The 22,809-nt window shown below is 43.9% G+C and overlaps 1 protein-coding gene and 1 long non-coding RNA gene across 3 annotated transcripts in view; both read left to right on the forward strand.

Annotated features, from left to right (window-relative positions):
- The window catches only part of CHST11 (carbohydrate sulfotransferase 11), a 306,478-nt gene that overhangs the window by 17,966 nt on the left and 265,703 nt on the right, over nt 1–22,809 (forward strand). The window lies entirely within an intron of this gene.
- LOC134759532 (uncharacterized) lies at nt 1,364–22,140 on the forward strand. Its single transcript, XR_010135823.1, has 2 exons — nt 1,364–5,368; nt 8,531–22,140. It is a non-coding gene; the product is annotated as an uncharacterized LOC134759532 (long non-coding RNA).

Genomic DNA, 22,809 nt, shown 5'->3' on the forward strand with positions numbered 1-22,809 from the left:
CCCATCAGAGTGGCTCCTTGCTTATCTGTTTCATATTTTGGGGTTCTGAGTAAAATTTTGTTAGAATAAAGTATTTCAGGGCTGAAACCAACAATTTTGCAGTTGACTACTTAGACTATTTCTAAGGTCTCTTCCCAACTCAGATCTGATGCTATTAGCAGTTCTCAGAATCAATACACATTTACATGACGGTTAAATCATAATTAAAATTAATAATTACTGTTCATGCAGTATGAACTGTCTGACATCTGTCCACCCCTCCATCCAGCACTCAAACATTTATTGACCAAATATTTATCTGACCAAAGAGACAAATCTAAATAAGACTTAGTTCCTACCTACAAATAACTTGCAATTTAGCAAGTGGTGACAGACCCATAATTATTAGCTGTAATGCTTTATAATAATGGCTATGGGTGGCTAGGAAAAAAAAAAGAGTAATTAGTTTAGGGGAGGTCAGGGAACTTGACAGAGGAAGGAACATTTGAGCTGGGCTCTGGTCATTTGTTCAGTTATTTAACAAGCATTTGTTGAATGGCTACTGTTTGTGCCAAGACTGTTCCTGTGCTAGGGAAACAGTGGGGGACACAACAGACAATGATCCCTATCTTAATAGAGCTCACGTTCTTGGCATAAAATTTATCAAGGGGCAAGGTTGGTGGCCCCACTGTCTCCTTCACCATCATCTCCCTCCCCTATCCTATGATGCCTCAGAGTAAAACAGTATTTTTTATATATATATATATTTGTGATTATGAAATTAATTCAAGTGTATTACAGAGAATTTTGAAAAAAAGGGACTTACTTCCAAAAAAAGTCACCCCAATCCCTGCCATATATATGCATATATATATATATATATTTATATATATATCCATGGAAAAATAGACCAGAAGGTCAAGAGATTTTTCCTGGGTGGCAGGGATTAGGGATGAATTTTTTTGAAAGTAGGTCCCATATATATATATGACTTTTTTTTAGAAGTAGGTCCCTTATATTATATATATAATATAGTTACAAAGATATATTTTAAAAAGTTATCCCTAATGTATTATTATAAATGTATATAATATATATTTACAAATAAATATATTATAATATATACATATATGTAATACTTGTAATATATAATTACATATATGTAGTTATATAAGTATAAATTATAATTATATATAAATAAATATAAATAATAATATAGTGTAGTATAATAAATATATAAATAAATAGAATTATAATTATAAAAATTATAACAAATACATACAAAAACAATATTACATATATGTTATATATAATAGCATATATTACACATATATGTAATATATGTAATATATACACATATGTGATATAATATATACATATATTTTACACATATATAATAATATATACACATATATGTAAAATATGTAATATATATGTGTATATATATTTACAAAGATGAAATCATCAGGCTTATATTATAGTGTATTTTGCTTTTGCCATGTAGCACCGAATCATGGACATTTTCTCATGTCATTCAGTTTTCTCTGACAACACTGTAATATTCCATCAGATCGACGTATTTTCATTTTGCCATTCTCCTTTGTTGAACATTTTTGGAAAAGATTTTCCCTTTTAAAAAAATGCCATGATTTTTTTTTTTGTGAACTAAACTTTTGTCTGAGTTTCTTAATGTCTCTTTCAAATAAAATTTCAGAGGGGCAATTCACAGGTTATAAACCTTTGAAGGCTCTTGGTAAGTGTAGCCAAATTATTTTCTAGAAGATTGTATCTATTGATGCTCCAACCAGCAGTGTGTGAAAATGTCCGTCTTACTATATCCCAGCTCCTTTGATTAAGCTGTCATCCAGATTCCTGATGGAGCCTTCCTCTATCTCAACATTCATGCTTTCATTGAGTTTTTGGTCCACACTAGACCATAGGCTTTTGGAGGCCACAAACTGTGTCCCCAGTCCCTGGCATGGCATATGACAGACTTGTAATAAAATAAATGTTTGTTGCATACATGCTTGCATGTCTGAATGAATGAGCCAAGGAAGGTAAGGAGAGGTTTCAGTTGATATCTGGGAAGAGAACAGAACTTTCTTCAGATGTCACAAAGTATGTTATTAATGGGCTTCCAGGGATAGGGGGATTCATGAATGGACAAGTAGCTTGCTGTAAAGCCACCTCCACATCCTCAGTGCCTGTCCAAGAGTCCTATAATAGAACATCCTTAGGATTCAAATTCAATGAAAAGATACATTTTCACTGCCACTCACTAGGTACCCATTACAGGTGTTAAATTATTTAGTCTTCTCCACAGCCTGGCAAGGAGGACTGGCCTCATCCTCATTTTTAGGTGGGACTCAGAGAAGTTTTGTAATTAACTTAAAGTAACCCAGCTAATAGTTAGTGTAGCTTGGATGCCCTGGCTCATCTGACTCAAAGTGCTCTAATAAAATTTCTCTCTGCAAAGTGTGGGCTGGCATCTGCAAGAAAAATTTCTTTTTGTGATTTAGAAGGAAAAACATATGGAGAAACCCTATTGTCTGAATGCTGCGTCTTTCCCTAATTCATGGGTTGAAACCTAATCCCCAATATGAGGCTCTTAGAAGGTGGTGGTCTTTGGGACGTGATTAGGTCATGAGGGAGCCCTCATGAATGGGATTAGTGCCCTTATAAAAGAGACCCCAGAGAGACCCTCACCTCTTGTGCCATGGGAGGACACAGTGAGAACCAGGAAGTGGGGCCTTTCCAGACACCAAATCTGCCAGTGCCTCGATCTTGGACTTTCCAGCCTCCAGAATTGTTTGAGCAATAAATTTCTGTAGTTTACAAGCCACCTAGTGCAGGATATTTTGATATAGCAGTCCAAATGGACCAAGACGAGGAACGATCCTTGAGCTGAAAGGAAAATGAACAACTGCTCTGCAGTTGGAAAGACACAATGATAGCTCTAGGAGGCATTGTGCACTCAATGGTCCTCAACTGATGGGAGAAAGGAATTCAGTTATGAGGAAGTTCATTTAGTGAGAAGGTCTCAGAGCTCTTCACATGTCTCCTATGACTCTAAGAAGGGTGATGGCTGGCAGCACCCTGAGAATGAAGCCTCTCCAGGGAGTTGTGTGTTCATGGGGCTCTCAAGTTTGGGAAACAACCCCCCTAAAAGGAAGTGGGGGTGGGAGACAGGGAGAGAAAAACCAAAGCAAACCCATAACTCAAACTGTATCTTTCCTCTTGCAAAAGTGAAAGACATTGCTGATCGTTACACACACACACACACACGGCAGATGGAGCTTCCTGTGTAATATTTCTGTTACTTATATCTCCAGAAGGAAGGCCTGGGTATATTTTAATTTTATTATTTTCTTTTCTTAAACATTAAAAAAATGATTTCCACTAGCCCATACCAGATGACCCCAAAATACACTGTAAGTAAAAATGTGATGTTTGCCACGTGAATGCAGTGCCAGCACCTCTCTTCCACCAGGTCCACGTCCCTAAGCCTTTTTATATCTGAATTCTGGAGTCTCCACTGACCCCTTCCCCATAGTCCCTTTTATGTACACCCTGACTTCCCAGCAACAGAGTGCCGAGGTGGAAGCGGATGAGGGGAAGTGAGAATAAGTCTAAAATAGCTGTCTATTAGGTTTCCTGTTAAGTAGGATGTGGTCAATTAGCTTCGGTTATCTGTAAGTCTAGTTCAGGCTGTTCCTGTTAACAGCTGAGTATTCACGGAGCCCCAGAACATGGAGGTGCTTGCCTGGGAAGGAAAGCAATTATCAGAAATGTTGGGACACAGTCACTACCTTGAGGAAAACCTGTGGGATTTAGCCGTTTGGGAAATAAAGGTGGTGTTCCCTGTGGCCATCAGCAGCAGTGGCAGGCAATTTCAAGAGCTTCAGGAGGTGACTGGAACCGTCTAGTCTCTGGTCATTTGGGGGATGTGATGACATGGTTTGGTTCTTAACGCATAGTGGGAGCGGCAGTGAACTGGTGCCTTCATTCTAGGGGGTTATTGAAAAGGAGGTTTTTAAAACTGGAAATGACAACATGGAGGGAGCCTTTAAACAGTGCATTTCCAAGGCATGTCCAAGGAAAAGCCATTTTCAAAAGAGTCACCTGTCTTTACTTGGCATTTCCAAACTTGCCTCAGATATCTTTCTGAGAGACTCTTAATGTATAGGTAGGAATTGGATGCAACTCCTTCCTTTCCCAACCCAATTCAAATTGGTTTAAGCAAAAAAAAAGAAGTGCCCCCCCCCCGCTTTTTTTTGGCTCAGGGAACTGAGCCAAACTCAGTGTGGCAGAGACCAAGCACCCTAGGATGTGATTGTTCATGCTGTGTCTGTCTCCTCATGGTGGCAAGATGGCTGCCTGCAGTTCCAGCCTCCATCCCAGCCTTTCAGCAGTCCCAGTAGAAAGAGAGAGTACTTCTTTTTTCCAGCAGTTTCCACAAAAGTCCTGGAATGTAAAGTTCTTAAGGGCAGGGATTTTTATATTTTGTTTACTGTCATCCCCAGCTCCTAGAAAGGTGCCTGTCTTACAGCAAGTGTTCAATAAAAATGTGTTGAGTGAGTAAATCTCATACGTGTGGCTGGGATCACATGCCCAGTTTGAGAGTAAGGCTGGGAGTGAGAGAAAGAAAACCGGAGATGCTCTTATCCAAGATAGGCATCAGATCTTGTTTTTCTGATGAATAACAGAACCAAGAGAGGCAAGAGGTAAAAAATATATAATTAGATTTTAAAAAGTCTTGCACTCTTAGGTAGTAGGTAGTAGGTAGTATGCTTGGAAGTTTTTTGCCACTAGGAAAACCTATTTGGACTGAAAATGGCCGCATGAACTTTTGATTCTGTTTACCTCCTGTTGCTAGAAGACAAATGTGTTCCTATGGCTTGAAGAAGCCACAGGACATATTTTTCTCATGTAAGCACGCCACTTGTTGAAGATGGCTCACCACCATGTCTGCCTTCCTGCCAGTGGGAAGAGGGAGAGAGGTCCAGCGGAGGGCATTCCCCTTGGATCCATCACTTTTGCTTAAATCTCACTTAGCTCCAGCCATTTATGTCTGCAGGGGAGGCTGGGAAAGGTAGTGTTTGTTCTGTGTGGTCATGTGCTAAACTTGTGTTTTCTTTATTCTAAAGGAAGACAGAATGGATATTGGGGGTCAACCAGGAGTTCTGCTGCAAAAAGTTCTATACTTTAGTTGGTCAGTGCTGTGAGCCCCTGTTGAATTCAGGCCTATCTTTCATAAACATCTGCTTAGTCAGTGCACTGAGTTGATAGTGTCCCCCCCAAATTCTTGTCCTTCCTGGAACCTCAGAATGTGACTTGACTTGGAAATAGGGGCATTGCAGATATAGTTAGTTAAGATGAAGTCAGCCGGGTGCAGTGGCTCCTGCCTGTAATCCCAGCACTTTGGGAGGCTGAGGCGGGTGGATCACAAGGTCAGGAGTTTGAGACCAGCCTGGCCAAGATGGTGAAACCCCGTCTCTACTAAAAAATATAAAAAATTAGCTGGGTGTGGTGGCGGGTGCCTGTAATCTCTGCTACTCAGGAGGCTGAGGCAGGAGAATCGCATGAACCTGGGAGGCGGAGGTTGCAGTGAGCCGAGATCGTGCCACTGCACCCCAGCCTGGGCTACAGAGCAAGACTCCATCTCAAAAAAAAAAAAAAAAAAGATGAAGTCATATTAGAGGACAGTGTGCCCTTAATCCAATATGACTAGTGTCCTTATTATAAGAGGAGAAGAGACACAGAAACACACATAAGACCGTGTGATAATGGAGGCAGAGACTGGATTGATGCTGCCACGAGCCAAGGAATGCCAGGAGCCACCAGAAGCTGGAAGAAACAAGAAAGGATCCTTCTCTAGAGGCCTCAGAGAGGGCATGGGCCTGCCAACATCTTGATTTTGGACTTGTGGTCTCCAGAACCAGGAAGGAATACATTTCTATTGTATTAAGCCACCAGGTTTGTGGCACTTGTTATAGCAGTCCTGGGAAAATACTGCAGTCTGAAGAAACACATTTCTTGCCTTGACTCTGTAGGGATTCTTTCCAGTTGGAGTCAGGGGATGTGGCTTCTTAGCTTCACCCCTGTGCCGGGATGTGACTCAGCAGAGGTCACTTAACCTCTCTGTGCCATACTTTCCAGCTATGAAATGGGAAGAGAGCTGCCTTTCTGCTCTGCTGTAACACTGCAAAGGTACAGCGTTTCATGACTTCTCATTGCACCCAGAAGAGAAACCCAAATCCTTAGCCTGACTTCAAGGTCCCACCTCACTGAGGCCTGCCTGGTCCCACTTCCTTGTTCCCCTGCCCAGCTGGACTTGCGCCACTCTGCCTTCTTTCAGTGCCTTATGAGCACCAAGCTCTTGCCACGTCACGAATTTTGCACTTGCCATTCCCTATGTTTGGCGTGCTTTTCCTTCAGGTCTCGTTTAATGTTGCTTCCTCATATTGGCCTTCCCAGTTGGGTGCGCTGGAATAAGTTATCACTTAAAAAAAAAAATCTACTGTCATACTTTACAATTTTTAGAATTTGGCCCAGGTTTTTTAAGCCACTGAAAGAAATGGTTTCAAAAACGAAACCTGGCTGCAGTCACCTGAGCCCACTGTTCCAGCTGGTGGCTTCCTTCTGTAGGGAGTGGTCATGGATTCTCTCACACGTCGATGGGGGGCAATGATATCAGATACGGCAAAGATTGGCCAAGAAAGGGAAGGCATTTTTGGAAAGGGCTTTGGGGTTTCTGATACCTAAATGTCTCATCCAAGTGAACAGAATAGTTACTCATCTATGACATGAAAAAAGAATATCTTTTTGATGTTATTGCAAATAGGACTGTTTCCTTCCTTTCCTTCCTTCCTTCCTTCCTTCATTTCCTTCCTTCCTTCCTTTCCTTCCTTCCTTCCTTCCCTTCCTTCCTTCCTTCCTTCCTTCCTTCCTCCCTCCCTCCCTCCCTCCTTCCCTCCCTCCCTCTCTCCCTCCCTCCCTCTCTCCCTCCCTCTTTTCCTTCCTTTCTCTTGCATTTTTTTTTTTTGAAGTTTTGTTCTTGTTGCTCAGGCTGGAGTGCAATCGTACGATCTTGTCTCACTGTAGCCTCCACCTCCCATGTTCAAGCAATTCTCCTGCCTCAGGCTCCCGAGTAGCTGGGATTACAGGAACCCGCCACAATGCCTGGCTAATTTTATTGTATTTTTTTTTTTTTTTTTTTTTGGTAGAGACAGGGTTTCACCATATTGGCCAGGCTGGTTTCAAACTCCTGACCTCAAGTGATCCACCCACCTCAGCCTCCCCAGGATTGTTTTCTTGGTTTTATTTTTGGATAGATCGTTGCTGATATAAAGAATGTATGGCTCTTTTTTTTTTCCTATTCCTCACTACCTTCTGCCTCCCTTTTGCCTTCCCCCATCCCTTCTCTTTGCTGAAGACGGTGTGTCATCTGGGGTAGCCCTGGGTATTTACGAGGCAGTGGAGGCTGCTCTGCCACCTGGGGCCAGCTGTGCCCCAGAGCCACATCAAACAGGGAGCCCCCCCCCCAAAAAAAAATGAAAGGAGGCCCTGTCAAATGGGCAGCTGGTGTTTACTTCTTTTAAGTTTAGGCACATCCTTTACATCCACATTGCTTAATTTTTTAGGTAAGTGGGCTCACCACTTTCCTAGACCAAGTGGCCACTGCCTCCCTTCCCTTTCCCCACCCTCAGTGTCATTTTGACTTTTCCCACAGAGGAAAGGCTTACAGAACTCCAACGTGGTTCTGCTTGCTTAGATCGATGAGACAAGATTTTGGTCCTTTGAGCAAGGTAGGAGTTGTTGTAATAAGAGCTGACAATTACGGAGGATCTAGTGTGTGCCCGGAACTTCACACACATTGCCTCAAATTCTCACAACGACCTCATGAGGTACATGTTACCTTCATATTATGGACAAAGACAGCACCTCAGAGAACTCATTCCACTTACCCAAGGTTGCAGATTTCCACTCGGGCCCAACTCACTCCAGAGTCTGTGCATCCCTCTGCTTAAGACTTTAATGTCTTAAAAATGTCCTCACTTTTTCTGTCTTTTAGTGGCTTCATGTCTGAAGTCTCTGCATACTTTTTGGAACAGATGGTGGTTCTCATAGACTTGGCCCAGAGTCAGCATGGGAGAAAGTCATCCTGTCTGAAACAATGCTGATTCAGGTCACCACAGATTCAAGGTTTCTAACCTTGGCCCAACTTAAGAACAACTTGGACATCCTTTCATGTAGTTCATTGATACCCACATGCCTCCTGGTGCAATATCTCCAAAACTGGACTCCTGCATCCTCACATGCTCACCCTTCACACCCCATCCATTCTCCACACCCTTCACATCCCAGTTCCTGAAGGCAGGTCCCTTGGTTACAGTCTCTCCCCATGCATTTGGTTGTTTTTTGTTGAGACGGAGTCTCGCTCTGTCGTCCAGACTGGAGTGCAGTGACGTGATCTCAGCTTACTGCAACCTCTGCTTCCTGGGTTCAAGAAATTATCCTGCCTCAGCCTCTCGAGTAGCTGGGATTACAGGTGCCGGCCACCATGACCGGCTAATTTTTGTATTTTTAGTAGAGACAGGATTTTGCCATGTTGGCCAAGCTGGTCTCGAACTCCTGACCTCAGGTGATCGACCTGCCTCGGCCTCCCAAAGTGCTGGGATTATAGGCGTGAGCCACCGTGCCCGGCCTCCCCATGCACTTTGACTTTTTTTCATTGCACTTCGTTTGTCCATGCAGCAATCCCTCAGGATGTGATTCATTCAGCCTGCAGATTTTGGATAATAAGAGAAGAGAGTTCAGATACAAACTCCCCAATGTTACCTGCATCTCTTTGGTTCCTGCTTTTGGAGAGTAAGGAGTACCTGAGTTTGTTTTATGTCTCTTCTTCAGTATTCTGCTCCACAAGCTCCACGTGTACTTGTTCCTCAGTACGCTCCCTTAGTGAGTTTGTTCACTGGGTGACTGAAAGGAACAGATGAGTAGATGAATGACCCAGGAGAGGCCTGGGGTCGGGGAGGACTGTGGCTCTTCTTACCTGCTGATGAAGCTGGCCTGGTGGAGGAGGCTGGAGGCAAAGGTGGGGACGTAGGCTCTGTAGCTTCTTCTGCAAGTAGAGGGTCTGCTGCTGGGGTCAGGGAGGATCTGAACCTGGGCCTGTTTGACTCTACAGTCTCTGTTTGTTTCTACTACTGTCTGCCAAGGTCTGCTGTTTCTACTGCTACATAGTCACCTGCATCTAGATCTTCTTTTTGCCATTGTTGGGAATTGGCATAAGATGGAATGAGATTAGATGGCATCATGGCCAGAGTGACCCATTTCCTAATGGTTCCTCTCCTGGTTAGTGACTGGAGTGGGCGACAGAGACAAGTCATCTTTCAGTGGGTCATTGCCAAGGAGGGAGAGACTGGGCTTGGAGAGCTGTGTGCAGGTTCCTGGGAACAGGCATCCTTGGCTTGAGATCACAAATGGGACAGCCCCATCGTGACGATTCACGATCACATTAACATACTCAGTGCTCTGGGAAGTCCTGCCATTAAGAACCCCAGTTAATCCAGAATTTCTTAAACTTACACAACCACAGAATCTTTTTTGGGGACTGGAGAGGTACCACTTCATTTATTGATTAAATAGTTACTGAGCACCTACCCTGTGCAGATGCTATTCAGACCTGAGATACGGAGGTGACAAGGCAGACCTGGCAAACTTACAATGTTCTCATCTATAAAATGGGTATACAGGAGTGTCTACCTTGCAGGGTTATGGTGAGGTCTACATTTAATGAGCTAATGCAGGGTAAGTGTTTGGCACAGCCCAGGGACATTGTAAGTGGTCAGTGATACATATGTATGATTGTTATCACCCTAGTGGAGGATCAGATATTAAACAATTAAACAGGTACCTATTTAGTAACAATGGCGGTAAGTTATACAAAAGAGGACAGGGTGTCAAGAGAGCACATAGCAAGGAAACCTAATGAATGTTGGCAGGTGGGACGGCGGTAGTGGTCACAGAAGGCTCTCTCCTGAGCAAGCCATGCTGAAGCTAAGACATGAAGGATGCGGGGGTTGTTGGAAAAGGGTGGGATGGGAGTGAGGCCTCCTTGCCTTGGGAAACGTGGCCCGAATGTCAGGGGCTTACACACACAGGTGCCGTCTGGGGAGTTAAATTCTCTGGACTGTCTATTTCAGAATTAGGGAGGTAGGGGCAGGCTCTAGTAGGCTGTGGGGTCCAGAAATGAATGTCTTTAAAACTTACCCAAGAAATTTGGAACACCCTTGGAAATATTTTTTGGAATTGCTGCTCCAGGACAGCGGGCCTCAGAGGTTCATGTGCTTAGAAATCACCTGAGTCTCACTCAAAATGCAGCCGTGGGGCCTGGGAATCTATTTAACAGACACATCCTGAGGCGATTCTGCTGCAGGGGGTTCCCCGACCTTGCTTTGAGAAACACATCTCTGGAAGACTGACTCTTCTAAAAAATCGGGAACACGAAGGCACGACAGTAAATGATTCCAGCGGAGAATATACAGGGGCACCTCCAGAGACTTTGTATTTGATCTTAGAAAGTACACAGTGGGCAAGAAGAGTGGTATGCAACCCCATGTCAGGAGGGCCACAGCTGCAGGGAGCAGGGCTCGGAGGAGCTGCAGGTCTTAAGAAGGATCCACGGCCTTTGGGAACCTCCCTGTTTCTGGCCTTCTGCTCACCGCAGAGGGTGAACTGGCCATCTGACACCCAGCCCCAACTTCAGGGTTGTTCAGTGTCAGTGCAGTTGTGACAACGGCAGAAACAATCGGTTTAGACTTTCTCTGCAGAAGGTAGACTGACTCGGGCACCTGTCTATGTTCCCTGACATTGCCAGGCTTAGGAGTTGGTCGTGGAGAGCCTTGAATTCAAGCCCAAAGCAACTTTAACATTCATAACCACAACACATCTGTAATCAGCGGGGCTTATCATGAGTGCTTGAGCTGCAAATGGAAACGGTGGAAACCGAACAGACCTCCTACCACAAGACTTCCTGCTGACCCACCTCCCTCCTCCCTTCAGGGCCCCTTGGGTTGTAATTACTGATGCACCATTGTTAGGTGGCAGGGTGATCTAAGGTGAATTGGGCCTTTGCACGGCCTGCTTGGTTAAAAGCTGGAGCATAAGTCATCGCACCATTCTGTGTGCGTGTGTGTGTGGGCATGTGTGTATGTGTGTGCCTGTGTGTGTGTGCCCATCTTCGTCTTCCTTCCCCTCCCAGCCTTCCCTGCCTGGGCTTTGGGGCTGCCTGCGCTGTGAATTTCACTTTGCTGGGTTACTTCCAGTGCATGCTGCTAGTCATTCTTGCTTGACCTTTAAATTTTTCTCTTTAGGGAAAATATGATCATTAGTCTGTGTTCTCCAGCAGATGTATACCAGTCGCGAGCAGTCTTCCTGCTTCACTTCACATCCACGGGGAAAAAGTGTTTTAAAGTCAGTGTGATTTTTTTTTTTCAATGACACAGAAATGAATATTAGACGAGAGGGCCACTCTGTTGAATGGCTGTTTGGATAGGAATCGGGGAATGCAGCGGGGTGCTCTCAGCTTTCAGAAATGATGACTTCAGCTGTTTGGGGGTCTGACTTCTTGCCTGTTGGTGACACAGTGTGGCTGGACTGTGGGGTTCACCAGCCAGAACTTAATCCTGGGCTTCACAGCCCATGCATGCATGAGAGAGTTTGACAGATGTGGGCTGCGTTTTCTGGTACGTCTGGATGATGAGATTGTCTAGAAGGGTGTGTTTCTGGAACTTTCCAGTCAGGCTTCACCATGGTGAGTATTTAATGACCACACACGAAAGCCTCATTGCCAGGGCCGCTCCCTGGGACAAACCGAATCATGGAATGATGGAATTTCAGAGTTGGAAACAGCCCCTGAGCCAACTGGAGGGGAAAAGAACTTCCCTGAGAGTAGGAAGACCCAAATTCGGGGCTCCTGCCCTACTCCCATTGCAGCTGAACATGATTTCTGAGGGAAGAGCATGTTTAAAACAAACGGGGGGCATACTAGGCTTCTACCCTTTGTTACACAAATACATAATAGTCCAATTGAGCAATCCAACAGCGCAAGGCTTTTATAAAGAGGCATATCCAGATAGAGTTAGGAATATACCAAAGCAAAGCATATTTCTGGTATGAGATATTTTAAAGTCCTGTCTTGGTTTTTGGTGAATCCTTTGGTTGATACAGTAGACTTTATAAATGAAGAACACAGGCTTGCCAGATTATAGTTTCTGTCTGCCTAAAAATAGCCTTCTTTCCATCCCGTGACTGTCAAGAATTCTTCCTTGTAATAACCCCGTTATCAACATTACTAGACTCACAATAATGACTGTCTCTTCTTGAGTGCCTGATACGTTCTATGCCAGGTGCTTTAGAAACAATATCTTGGTTTTTCTTTTTTTGTTTTGTTTTTCTTGAGACAGGGTCTCACTGTCTTCCAGGCAGGAGTGCAGTGGCATGATCATAGCTCACTGCAGCCTTAACTTCTTGGGCTTAAGCGATCCTCCCATCTCAGCCTCCCAAGTAGCTGGGACTACAGGCACATGCCACCACACCTGCTTAATTTTTAAACTTTTTGTAGAGACAAGGTCTCACTATGTTGCCCAGGCTGGTCTTGAATTCCTGAGCTCAAGCGATGCTCCCGCCTCAACCTCCCAAAGTGTTAGTATTACAGGCATGAGACACTGCTCCTGGCATTGTCTTGTTTAATACAACTTTAGAGATGTTTTCATTGTCCTTATTTTACCGATGAGGAAGTTGGGCTTGGAGAGGTAAAGATATTTATCCGAGCTCACCAGCTGAACTTAGAGTGCTGGCTCCTTTAAGAATCCTGTAAAAATGCATACAAAACAGTATGTACGTATTATTATTTTTTTTTAAACAAAATGGAGCTTTCTGGGTGAACATAGAGTTGTGTATCATTTAATTATTTGTATTCTCTTGCATGTCTCCTTGCGTGGTTAAAATACTGGTACATTTTTCTTTTTTTTTCTCTATTTTTTTTTCCACAAGGAGATACCACTTCGTACATCTATTAGAAGATTTATTTTTATTTTTATTTTTTGAGACAGAGTCTTACTATGTTTTCCAGGCTGGAGTGCAGTGACACAATCATAGCTCACTGCAGCCTCGAACTCCTGGGCTCAAGCAATCCCCCTGCCTTAGCCTCCCAAGTAGCTGGGACTATTGGTGCATGCCACCACGCCTGCTTTAAAATCCTGGCAAATTTTTCAAAAACAAACATTAGAACTAATTTTTTTATTTGGATGATTTTTTTTTTTCTTTTTAATTAAGCTAGCCTGTCAGGGGCCCAGGGCTTCTGAGAATTGGCTTTGCACATGGGAACCATGTTCAAAGGAAGGAGAAAGACGTTGCTGCCCAAGATGGCAGGTGCAGGTGGAGGTGCTGTGGAGGGTGAGGATGTGCTCCACCTGCAAAGCTCCTTGGGGAGCCTGAGAGTAGAGAGGTCTGTGTGTGTGTATGCATGTGTGTGTGTGTATGTGTATGCGTGTGTATGTGTGCATGCGTGTGTGTATGTGTGCGTGTGTATCTGTGTGTATGTATGTATATGCATGTGTATGTATATGCATGTGTATGCATGTGTATGAGTGTCTATGTGTGTATCTGTGTGTATGTGTGCATGTATGTATGTGTGTATGCATATGTGTGTGTTTATGTGTATGCATGTGTATGTATGCATACGTGTGTGTATGTGTATGCGTGTGTGTGTATGCGTGTGTGTTTATGTGTGTATGTGTATGTGTGCGTGTATGTGTATGCAAGTTTGTGTGTGTATGCATATGTGTGTATGCGTGTGTGTATGTGTGTATGTATGTGTGTGTATGTGTGTGTATGCGTGTATGTATGTGTGTGTATGCGTGTGTATGCGTGTATGTGTATGCGTGTGTGTATGTGTATCCGTGTGTGTATGTGTATGTGTGTATATGCATGTATGTGTGTATGCATGTGTATGAGTATATGTGTGTATCTGTGTGTATGTGTGTGTATGCGTGTGTGTATGTGCGTGTGTGTGTATGTGTGTGTATGCGTGTATGTATGTGTGCGTGTATGTGCGTGTGTGTGTGTATGTGTGTGTGTGTCTCTATACACATACCAAGCCTGTTTGGTTGTTCACCGTTGTGTTAGTTTGCTAGGGCTGCTATAACAAAGTACTGCAAACTGGGTGGCTCGCAGTTCTGGAGGCTGGAAGTCCAAGATCAAGATGTTGGTAGGTTGGTTCCTCGTGAGGCCTCTCTTCTTGGCTTGATGGCCACCTTCTCACTGTGTCCTCACATCCTCACATGGTCTTTTTCCTCTGTGCGCCTCCCTGGTGTCTCTTTCTGTGTCCTAATTTCTTCTTCTTCCTCTTTTTTTTTTCTTGAGATGGAGTTTTGCTCTTGTTGCCCAGGCCGGAGTGCAATGGCATGATATTGGCTCACTGCAACCTCCGCCTCCCAAGTTCAAGCGATTCTCCGGCCTCAGCCTCCCAAGTGGCTGGGATTACATGCGTCCGCCACCATGCCCAGCTAATTTTTGTATTTTTAGTAGAGACGGGGTTTCACCGTGTTGGCCATGCTAGTCTCGGACTCCTGACCTCAGGTGATCTGCCTGCCTGGGCCTCCCCAAGTGCTGGGATTACAGGTGTGAGCCACTGCGCCCAGCCCTAATTTCTTCTTCTTACAAGGACACCAGTCAGATTGGATTAGGGTCCATCTACCGTTTTGACTTAATTACCTCTTTAAAGGCCCTGTTTCCAAATATAGTAACATTTTAAGGTCCTTGGGGGGGTAGGAATACCCTATCTTTTTTTTTTTTTTTTTTTTTTTTTGAGATGGAGTCTCACTCTATCGCCAGGCTGGAGTGCAGTGGCACAATCTCAGCTCACTGCAACCTCCCCCTCCTGGGTTCAAGCGATTCTCTGGCCTCAGCCTCCCAAGTAGCTGGGACTACAGGCGCGCACCACCACGCCCAGCTAATTTTTGTATTTTTAGTAGAGAGTTGGCCAGGATGGTCTCAATCTCTTGACCTCGTGATCCACCCACCTCGGCCTCCCAAAGTGCTGGGATTATAGGCATGAGCCAATGCGCCCGGCTGGAATACCCTATCCTTGAACATGAATTTGGGGGAGGGGAGGACACAATTCAATCTATAACAACCATCACTGGCTGATTTTGGCAGAGGCCTGTGGCCTCCAGTATTTTGAGGGAGCTGAGGGCCATTGATCTCTCCATATATTCTCAAGATCATGGGACTAGTAGGATGAAAGCAAGCCTCAGACCAGATTCTACCTCAGATACATTTTTCAGCAAGCAGGCACACAAACATTCATGCAGCTTCTACTTGGAGCCTGATGAAGTTCAGATTGTTTGTCCTCTGAGGCTCTCTTTGCATGGAAATTTCTCCCATGACAGATGAGAAAGTTCTGGGGCAGCATTCAGCTTTCTAGTTGGATTAGGCAACAGAATCCTTTGAAAATGTCTGTGCACAGACCAGGTGGCTCTCTGGGCCAGTGTACTCTGAAGATGTGTGTCCTGGCCTAGCTGGTTGAGGAAAAGCAGGGCAAGACTAGCCAAATCACACATCTTGAACAGCCCTCATTTGTTATACTAACTTTCCCACCCTCTGGTGTGTATAGGAGATAAAGATGGCAGACGTGCTCTTAGGCTGCCAATGGAAGTGGGCTCTGATACGGTCTTTCAAATATGAATCACCCCTGGCATGTGTGTTTCCTGTTTAAGGTTCTCAGGTATTACCCAACTGCGCCAATATTAAAATGGACACGTACTGTGTCACGCAGTTGGTGCCGAAGTGTTTTAAGGGAAGTTGTAGGCAATATGAGTTTATCAGAAAACTTCACCATGTCAGCATTTGCCCTGAGCTTACACCATTCCCAGATCAAGGTACAAGCACAATGATTTCCTTTCTTGAAAAGTTCAACAAAAGCAAGAGAGAGATTGGAGTTGATGCTGCATTTTTATTCCGTGTTAAGTCTTGAACCTGCTTTTGCTGAACATTGGTCAGAGGAATTTGAGAAGTGGAAAGTGGGCTTTTTTCACCCTTTGAAAAGGGAGGATGGATTCTTCACCAGAACTGACATTTAAAAAAAAGTCAGCGTGGCACGTTTTAGTATGTGTGGCAGATCTAAAGAGACAACATTTCGATCTCAGGAGTGTTTATTCTTGAACCATTTTCAGAACTCTAAGATTTGAGAAATAATAAAATATTGACCATCCTTCAAAGAGAAAAACACAGGGCGATCTTTGGCATAGCCTGTCATTTTGCTCACATTTCACTTCTCTCTCTCCAACTTCAGAGCCCCTGCTGTGGAACAGGTGCTGTGCTGGGTGGCAGGGGAGGTCTCGGGCTTTTTTTGATCTTCGTCTTAATATCTAGCCTACTGGAGAAAGTGTATTTAATCATCCACTCATCTGTTAACAATTATCTCTGAGGGCCCGTCACATTCAGAGAAGATTCTAGGTTCTCTGCAAGTATCCTCTCACTGTGTACATACTAAATCAACATCCTGCTGGATTTCCCCCAGACATCTCCCTTCATCACCATTGGAGAGTATCCTCTAATTGCCAGCCCAATTCACCATACTCATCTCATTTGATCTGGAGTTTTCTGAGAGTGACCGGGGGTGGGATGGACAGGAGAATTTAGCAAGAGTGTATAAGTAAAATCTATATAATAAAAGTTATCTCCCTGTGCCCCCCATGATCTATTCTTTATGTAGCAGTCTGAATGAGATTTTCAGAAACAAGAATCACTTTACCTTAGTTTCTTCTTCTTCTTCTTCTTTTTTTTTTTAGTATTATTGGGATCTGGCTCTGTTGCCCAGGCTGGAGTGCAGTGGTATGATCTTGGCTCACAGCAGCCTTGAACTCCCAGGCTCAAGTGATCCTCCTGCCTCTGCTTCCCTAGTAGCTAGGACTACAGGTTTGTGCCACCACATCTGGCTAATTGAAAAAAGAAAATTTTTTTCAATAGAGACAGTGTCTTGCTATGTTCCCAGGCTGGTCTCAAACTCCTGGCCTCAAGTGATCCTCCTGTCTCCTCCTCCCAAAGTGTTGGAATTACGGCATGAGCTACCATACTCGGCCAGTACCCTTCTTAAAACACTCCAGCATTTCCCATTGCACTTGGGTTGAAATTCCCACCACTCACTGGGGCCCACAAGACTCTTCAAGACTGAATCCTTGCTCAACATTGTGACCTGCCCTCTACCACCTGCAGCCTCACTTGCTGTGCTCCAGCCATGTGGATCCTCCTCCTGTCTCTAAAACTGCCTCAGGTCATTTGCACCTGCTGTTCTTCCCAAAGGCTGTGTGATTTCCATCAGTCAGTCTTAGCTCATATATTATCTCCTTGGAGACACCTCTTCTGACCAACCAATCCAAAGAATCTCCTCTTATCATGTCACTCTGTTTTATTTATTTATTTATTTATTTATTTATTTGTTTATTTATTTAGAGATGGAGTCTCGCTCTGTCACCCAGGCTGGAGTGCAGTGGCGCAATCTCTGCTCACTGCAAGCTCCACCTCCCAGCTTCATGCCGTTCTCCTGCCTTAGCCTCCCAAGTAGCTGGGACTATGGGCACCCACCACCACACCCAGCTAATTTTTTGTATTTTTAGTAGAGATGGGGTTTCACCGTGTTAGCCAGGATGGTCTCGATCTCCTGACCTCGTGATCTGCCCGCCTCCATCTCCCAAAGTGTTTTATTTATTTTAAAGGCATGTATCACTCTCTGAAAATTAGCTTCTTTCTTCTTTTTCCTTGTTATCATCCATTTCCCTCAACCAGAATAGAAGTTCCTGAGGCCAGAACTTTTGTCTTTGGGCCCTTCACTATGTGTCTCTGGCACATACCCCAGTGCCTGCCTGCTCTAAAGTAAAATCTTAGTAAATATTATTGTTGACTAAATGAATGAATAAATCCCTTTTAATGCCCTTTGGAAATTGCAAGTAAAGAATGGGATCCCTTTTTAAGATTACGCTTTTGGCTATTGATCTGTGTGTCTGGAACAAGATACAGTTTGAAGATACTACCATGGGACATGACATCAGTTGAGCTGATTAAGGCTTTAGTAATAAGAATCCAGGATGTGTCCGGGTGTGGTGGCTCACGCCTGTGATCCTAGCATTTTGGGAGACTGAGGCGGGCAGATCACGAGGTCAGCAGTTTGAGACCAGCCTGACCAACATGGTGAAACCCTGCCTCTACTAAAAAATACAAAAATTAGCTGGTATGGTGGCAGGCACCTGTAATCCCAGCTACTCAGGAGGCTGAGGCAGGAGAATTGCTTGATCCCGGGAGGTGGAGGTTGCAGTGAGCCGAGATCACGCCACTGCACTCCAGCCTGGGCGACAGAGCAAGACTCAGTCTCAAAAAAAAAAAAAAAAGAAAAGAATCCAGGATGTAACTGAGGAAAATGAAGTGGAAATTAGTAAGTGCCTACTTACCTATAACTGTGTTTCCTGCTCTCAGTTAGGTCAGATGTTTTTGACCAAAAAAAGATCGGAAAGCGAAATAAAATTAATGGAAATGGTGTACGATGGCTCAGTGGTTTGCAAGCAATGCAGATGGCCTCAGCCATTCACATTCAGGCAGGAGCCGCTGATCCTAGTGTTTACCTTGGAGCGGGTATCCAGTAATGTGGCAAGATGTTTATTGCTTTCTCATCAGATGATGGATGTGGAAGAGAATGTTTTTGCCCTGGAACCAGGTAGGCCTTGGGCTACTTAATTTGCTCTTTAATAGACATAGGTGTTCTTGAAGCACACCTGTCATTCCCTTAACAGAGCACCTATGAGGTGCCAGGTGCTGGGGGTTCGTTGGTGAATAAAGTACACTTTCTGGCTTCTAATCCAGTGGCTTTGGACGTGTCCTGGTGAGAGGGGTGGAAATAGTGTATGCGAATATGTGTCAAATGCCTCAGAAGTGGGAAATGGAGGGAGAGTTTGAAGGCCTGAGGCGTTCCATCAAAGCTTCCTTCCTTGCTGTCCCTACCCTTCCCTCAACTCTGGCTCAGGCGAATGCCCAAAGTGACTCACCCTAGTAGGCATGGAAAGAAAAGAGAGACTTGGATGTAGAAAGACACATTACGGTTTATGGAGGGCCGTCCCTTCGGATGCATTTCATCAGTGGGCGTGATGCTCCCTGTGGTATCACATGTGCAGCAACAAGGTGTTCAGTTTTGTTTTTTGAGACTGGGTCTCGCTCTGTCACCCAGGCTGAAGTGCAGTGGCACCATCTTGGCTCACTGCAGCCTCCATCTCTTGGGCTCAAGTGATCTTCCCACCCCAGCCTCCCAAGTAGCTGGGACTAAACACGCACACCACCATGCCCGGGTAATCCTTTAAGATCTCACTGTATTGTCCAGGCTGGTCTTGAATTTCTGGGCTCAAGCAAGCCTTCTGCCTTGGCCTCCCAAAGTGTTGGGATTACAGTGTGAGCCACCATGCCTGGCCTAACAAGACGTCCGTATGTGAAGCCACATTCCTGGCCCATCCACAGGCACGAGGACTTGGGACTACAGGCTGGGTGACAAAATTGAGCTGATTTCCCCAAATCTCCAAGGAGATCCCCTCTGAAGAGATGCCGTGCAGATGAGAGACAGAGCCTGCACCACGAAGCAAAGGCAGGAACTTGTCAGCTTGTGAGCTGACCCCTCTGGCCTTGGCCTCTTAGTGTCTATAGTCCGTCACTGCCTTAAAGCCACCACATCACATGTCACTGTTCTTCAACACTGCTCTTATTTGAATGTCTCAGTGATAACATCTCAGAAATGAAAAACAGGGTCTCCACTTCTGAGGATGTGACAAGTGAGTTGGAGGCAGTTTCCCAGGGGAAGGATTTTTGTCTCAAAGCATTAAAATAGAATCCGTTCTAAGTCAGAATATTCCTTTTAAAGTTAACTTCACAAAACTTCTCCGATCTTGATCCTCTTGCTAGCAGCTGACTGCCGAGGATGGGTTCCAGCGCTTCTCAGAACAATGTCGTAGGCGTATGAGCTCTGTAAGTCACCACGAATTCAGAATAACTGTGGGGTGGGGTAGGGGCTCACTGATTGACTTGGAGGCATCTAGAGTTCATTTTGTAAAACACTTAAACAATTCAGGGTGTTTTGTTTTGTGGGTACATTTTTAAAAATAATTCCAAAAATGTAAAATTGTGGTTAAAAAAGCACAATGTAAACTTTACCATTTTAATCCTTTTTAAGAGTACAGGTCAGCAGTGGTAAGTATATTCATACTGTTGTGCAACAGATCTCCAGAACTTTTTTGTTTTGCAAAACTGAAATGCTGTACCCATTAAGCAAACAACAACTCCCAATTTTCCCGGACCCCCTGAGCTTCCAGTAACCACCGTTCTACTTTCTGTTTCTATGAGTTTGACAACTTGAGACACTTCAGATGCGTGGAGTCATACAGTATTTCTGTTTTTGGGACTGGCTTATTTTGCTTAGCTTAATGTCCTCAGAGTTCATCCATGTTGTAGCATGTGACAGGATTCCTTTTTAAGGCTGAATGATTCATTGTATGTGTACACCACATTTTGTTTATCTGTTCATCAGTTGATGGGCATCTGGGTTGTTCCTGTGTCTTGGCTGTTGTGGATACTGCTGCTGTGAACATAGGTGTGTAAATATCTCTTTGGAATCCTGCTTTCAATTCTTTTGAAAGAATTGAAAGAAGTGGGATTGCCAGGTTTATGGTAATTCTATTTTAAATTTTTTGAGGGCCCATCACACTCTTTTCCATAGTGGTCGTGCCATTTTATATTCCTACCAACAGTACACAAGGGTTCCAGTTTCCCCACATCCTTGCCAACACTTGTTACTTTCTGATTTTATTTTTTTTGATAGTCACAGTCCTAATAGGTGTAAAGTAATATCTTATTATGGTTAAACAGTGTAGTTTTATTATTTATACTTCATGTAACCAATACATAAATTAGTACTAATAAAAATTGATAACTACTATTTATTGAGTGCTTATTAAGTGTTCTAAGCATCTTTCATGACTTAATTCTCATTACATCTCTATGAGGAAGAGGTTCCATTTTTACCCATTTTATAGATGAGGAAATTGAGGCTTGGAGAATGTAAGGAACTCATACAAGATCACACAATGAATTGAAGCCTATGCCTGGATTTGAACCCAACTATCTGGCTACTAGGGTGTTCTCTGGCTCTCTTTTCCTAATTGACTATGCTCTTTAAAATTCACATCTTCAGCTGACCCATATCAAGAAAGTTATAGAAGATAATGACATCCTGACTCCTGAATGGAGTTCCTTGAAGTGCCCAGGAGTGAAGACTTGGAATAAGGCCCATGCCTCAGTCATCACTGATGCCTTGGATAGCAGACTTAAGCAAGGGCTTTAGAAATAGTGGCCTAGTCTCCTAAGCCCTGGGCTTGTAAAATACTCTGTACTTTTTTGGTTTGAATTCCCTTGTTAAGTAAATAACAGAAAATGTGAGGAGAGAGGCACAACATTTTTTTCTTGACACCATTCCACTTTGAGTTTGGTTTCTTATTCCAAATCTCTGTGTGTGTGTGTGTGTGTGTGTGTGTGGCGGGGGGGAGGGAGGTGTGTTGATGAGTTATTGTTGCATTAGAAGGTTCACTAGAGCCACCAGATTTTCTGGAAAGCCATACATGTGCTATAATGCCTGTCAAATGAAAAATCAATGTGACACAGTTGGTTTAATTTTTGTTAATCTTCATCATATTTAATTTTGTTTTTTGACTAGACCTAATAATGGGCCAGAGGCCTTTAGGCACTGTTGAAGTGACTGCTGGCCACAATTCCCCATATCAGCTGTAATGTTTGTGTTGGATTATTATATTAACAAATGCTTCAAATTACATTAGAAAAAAATCCGTTATGTTATTTTAAGTTGGGGGACCAATTCCACACTCACATCTGGTAATCCTATCAGTAAATAATGGCACAGGGCCATTCTAACAGGGCCAATTAAGTCTGCAGGGCCTCTCTTCACTCTTTGATATGTTTTGTGAACATTTTTCTTATTTTGGTGCTATGAAATGAAGTCTCTGTGAAGAGCTCAAGTCATAGACTAATCCTCAAAACTTTTTTTTTTTTTTAAACAAGACAAAGAAAATATGAGATGTTGTTTCCTGCAACAAAATCATAGAGAGTTTGTAGGATGTTTTATGTATGGTGTGTTTTGAGGATCGTGGAACTGAGAAGTCCACAAGAATTTGCCATCCAGAAAAACTTTCCACTGGAGGTGGGGAAGAGGGGCCTGCTTGACTCCCTCATGGGCTCAGGCCTACCTCTGCAGTTATGATTGTGGATAATTTAGCCCCTCTTGCAACAGTGTGGTACTTGCTACTCTCACCTCTGACTTGTGGATGAGAATACCTGCCTCCTGGGACCTCTCCTGGATATCAAGCCCCTGGTATCTGTCATAAGACTTTCACTTAACAGGTGCTATACCTCAAAGGACAGATATTGTCATTTTTGTTTGCTGCAGGCTTAATTTTGTTCCCCTAAAGTTCGTATGTTGAAGACCTAACCCCCAGTACCTCAAAATGTCACTACATGTGGATATGGGGTCTTTAGAGAGACAAACAAATGATTATGAGATCATTAGGATGGGCCCTAATCCAACCTGCCTGGTATTCTTGTAAGAAGAGAAAATTTGGATGCACGGAGGCACCAGGGTTGTGCATGCACAGAGGAAAGTCCTCATGTGAGGACACGGCAAGAAGGTGACCGTCTGCAGGCTGAAGAGAGAGGCCCCAGGAG

The sequence above is a fragment of the Pongo abelii genome, chromosome 10, assembly GCF_028885655.2.
Source record: "Pongo abelii isolate AG06213 chromosome 10, NHGRI_mPonAbe1-v2.0_pri, whole genome shotgun sequence".
Taxonomy (NCBI): Eukaryota; Metazoa; Chordata; class Mammalia; order Primates; family Hominidae; genus Pongo; species Pongo abelii.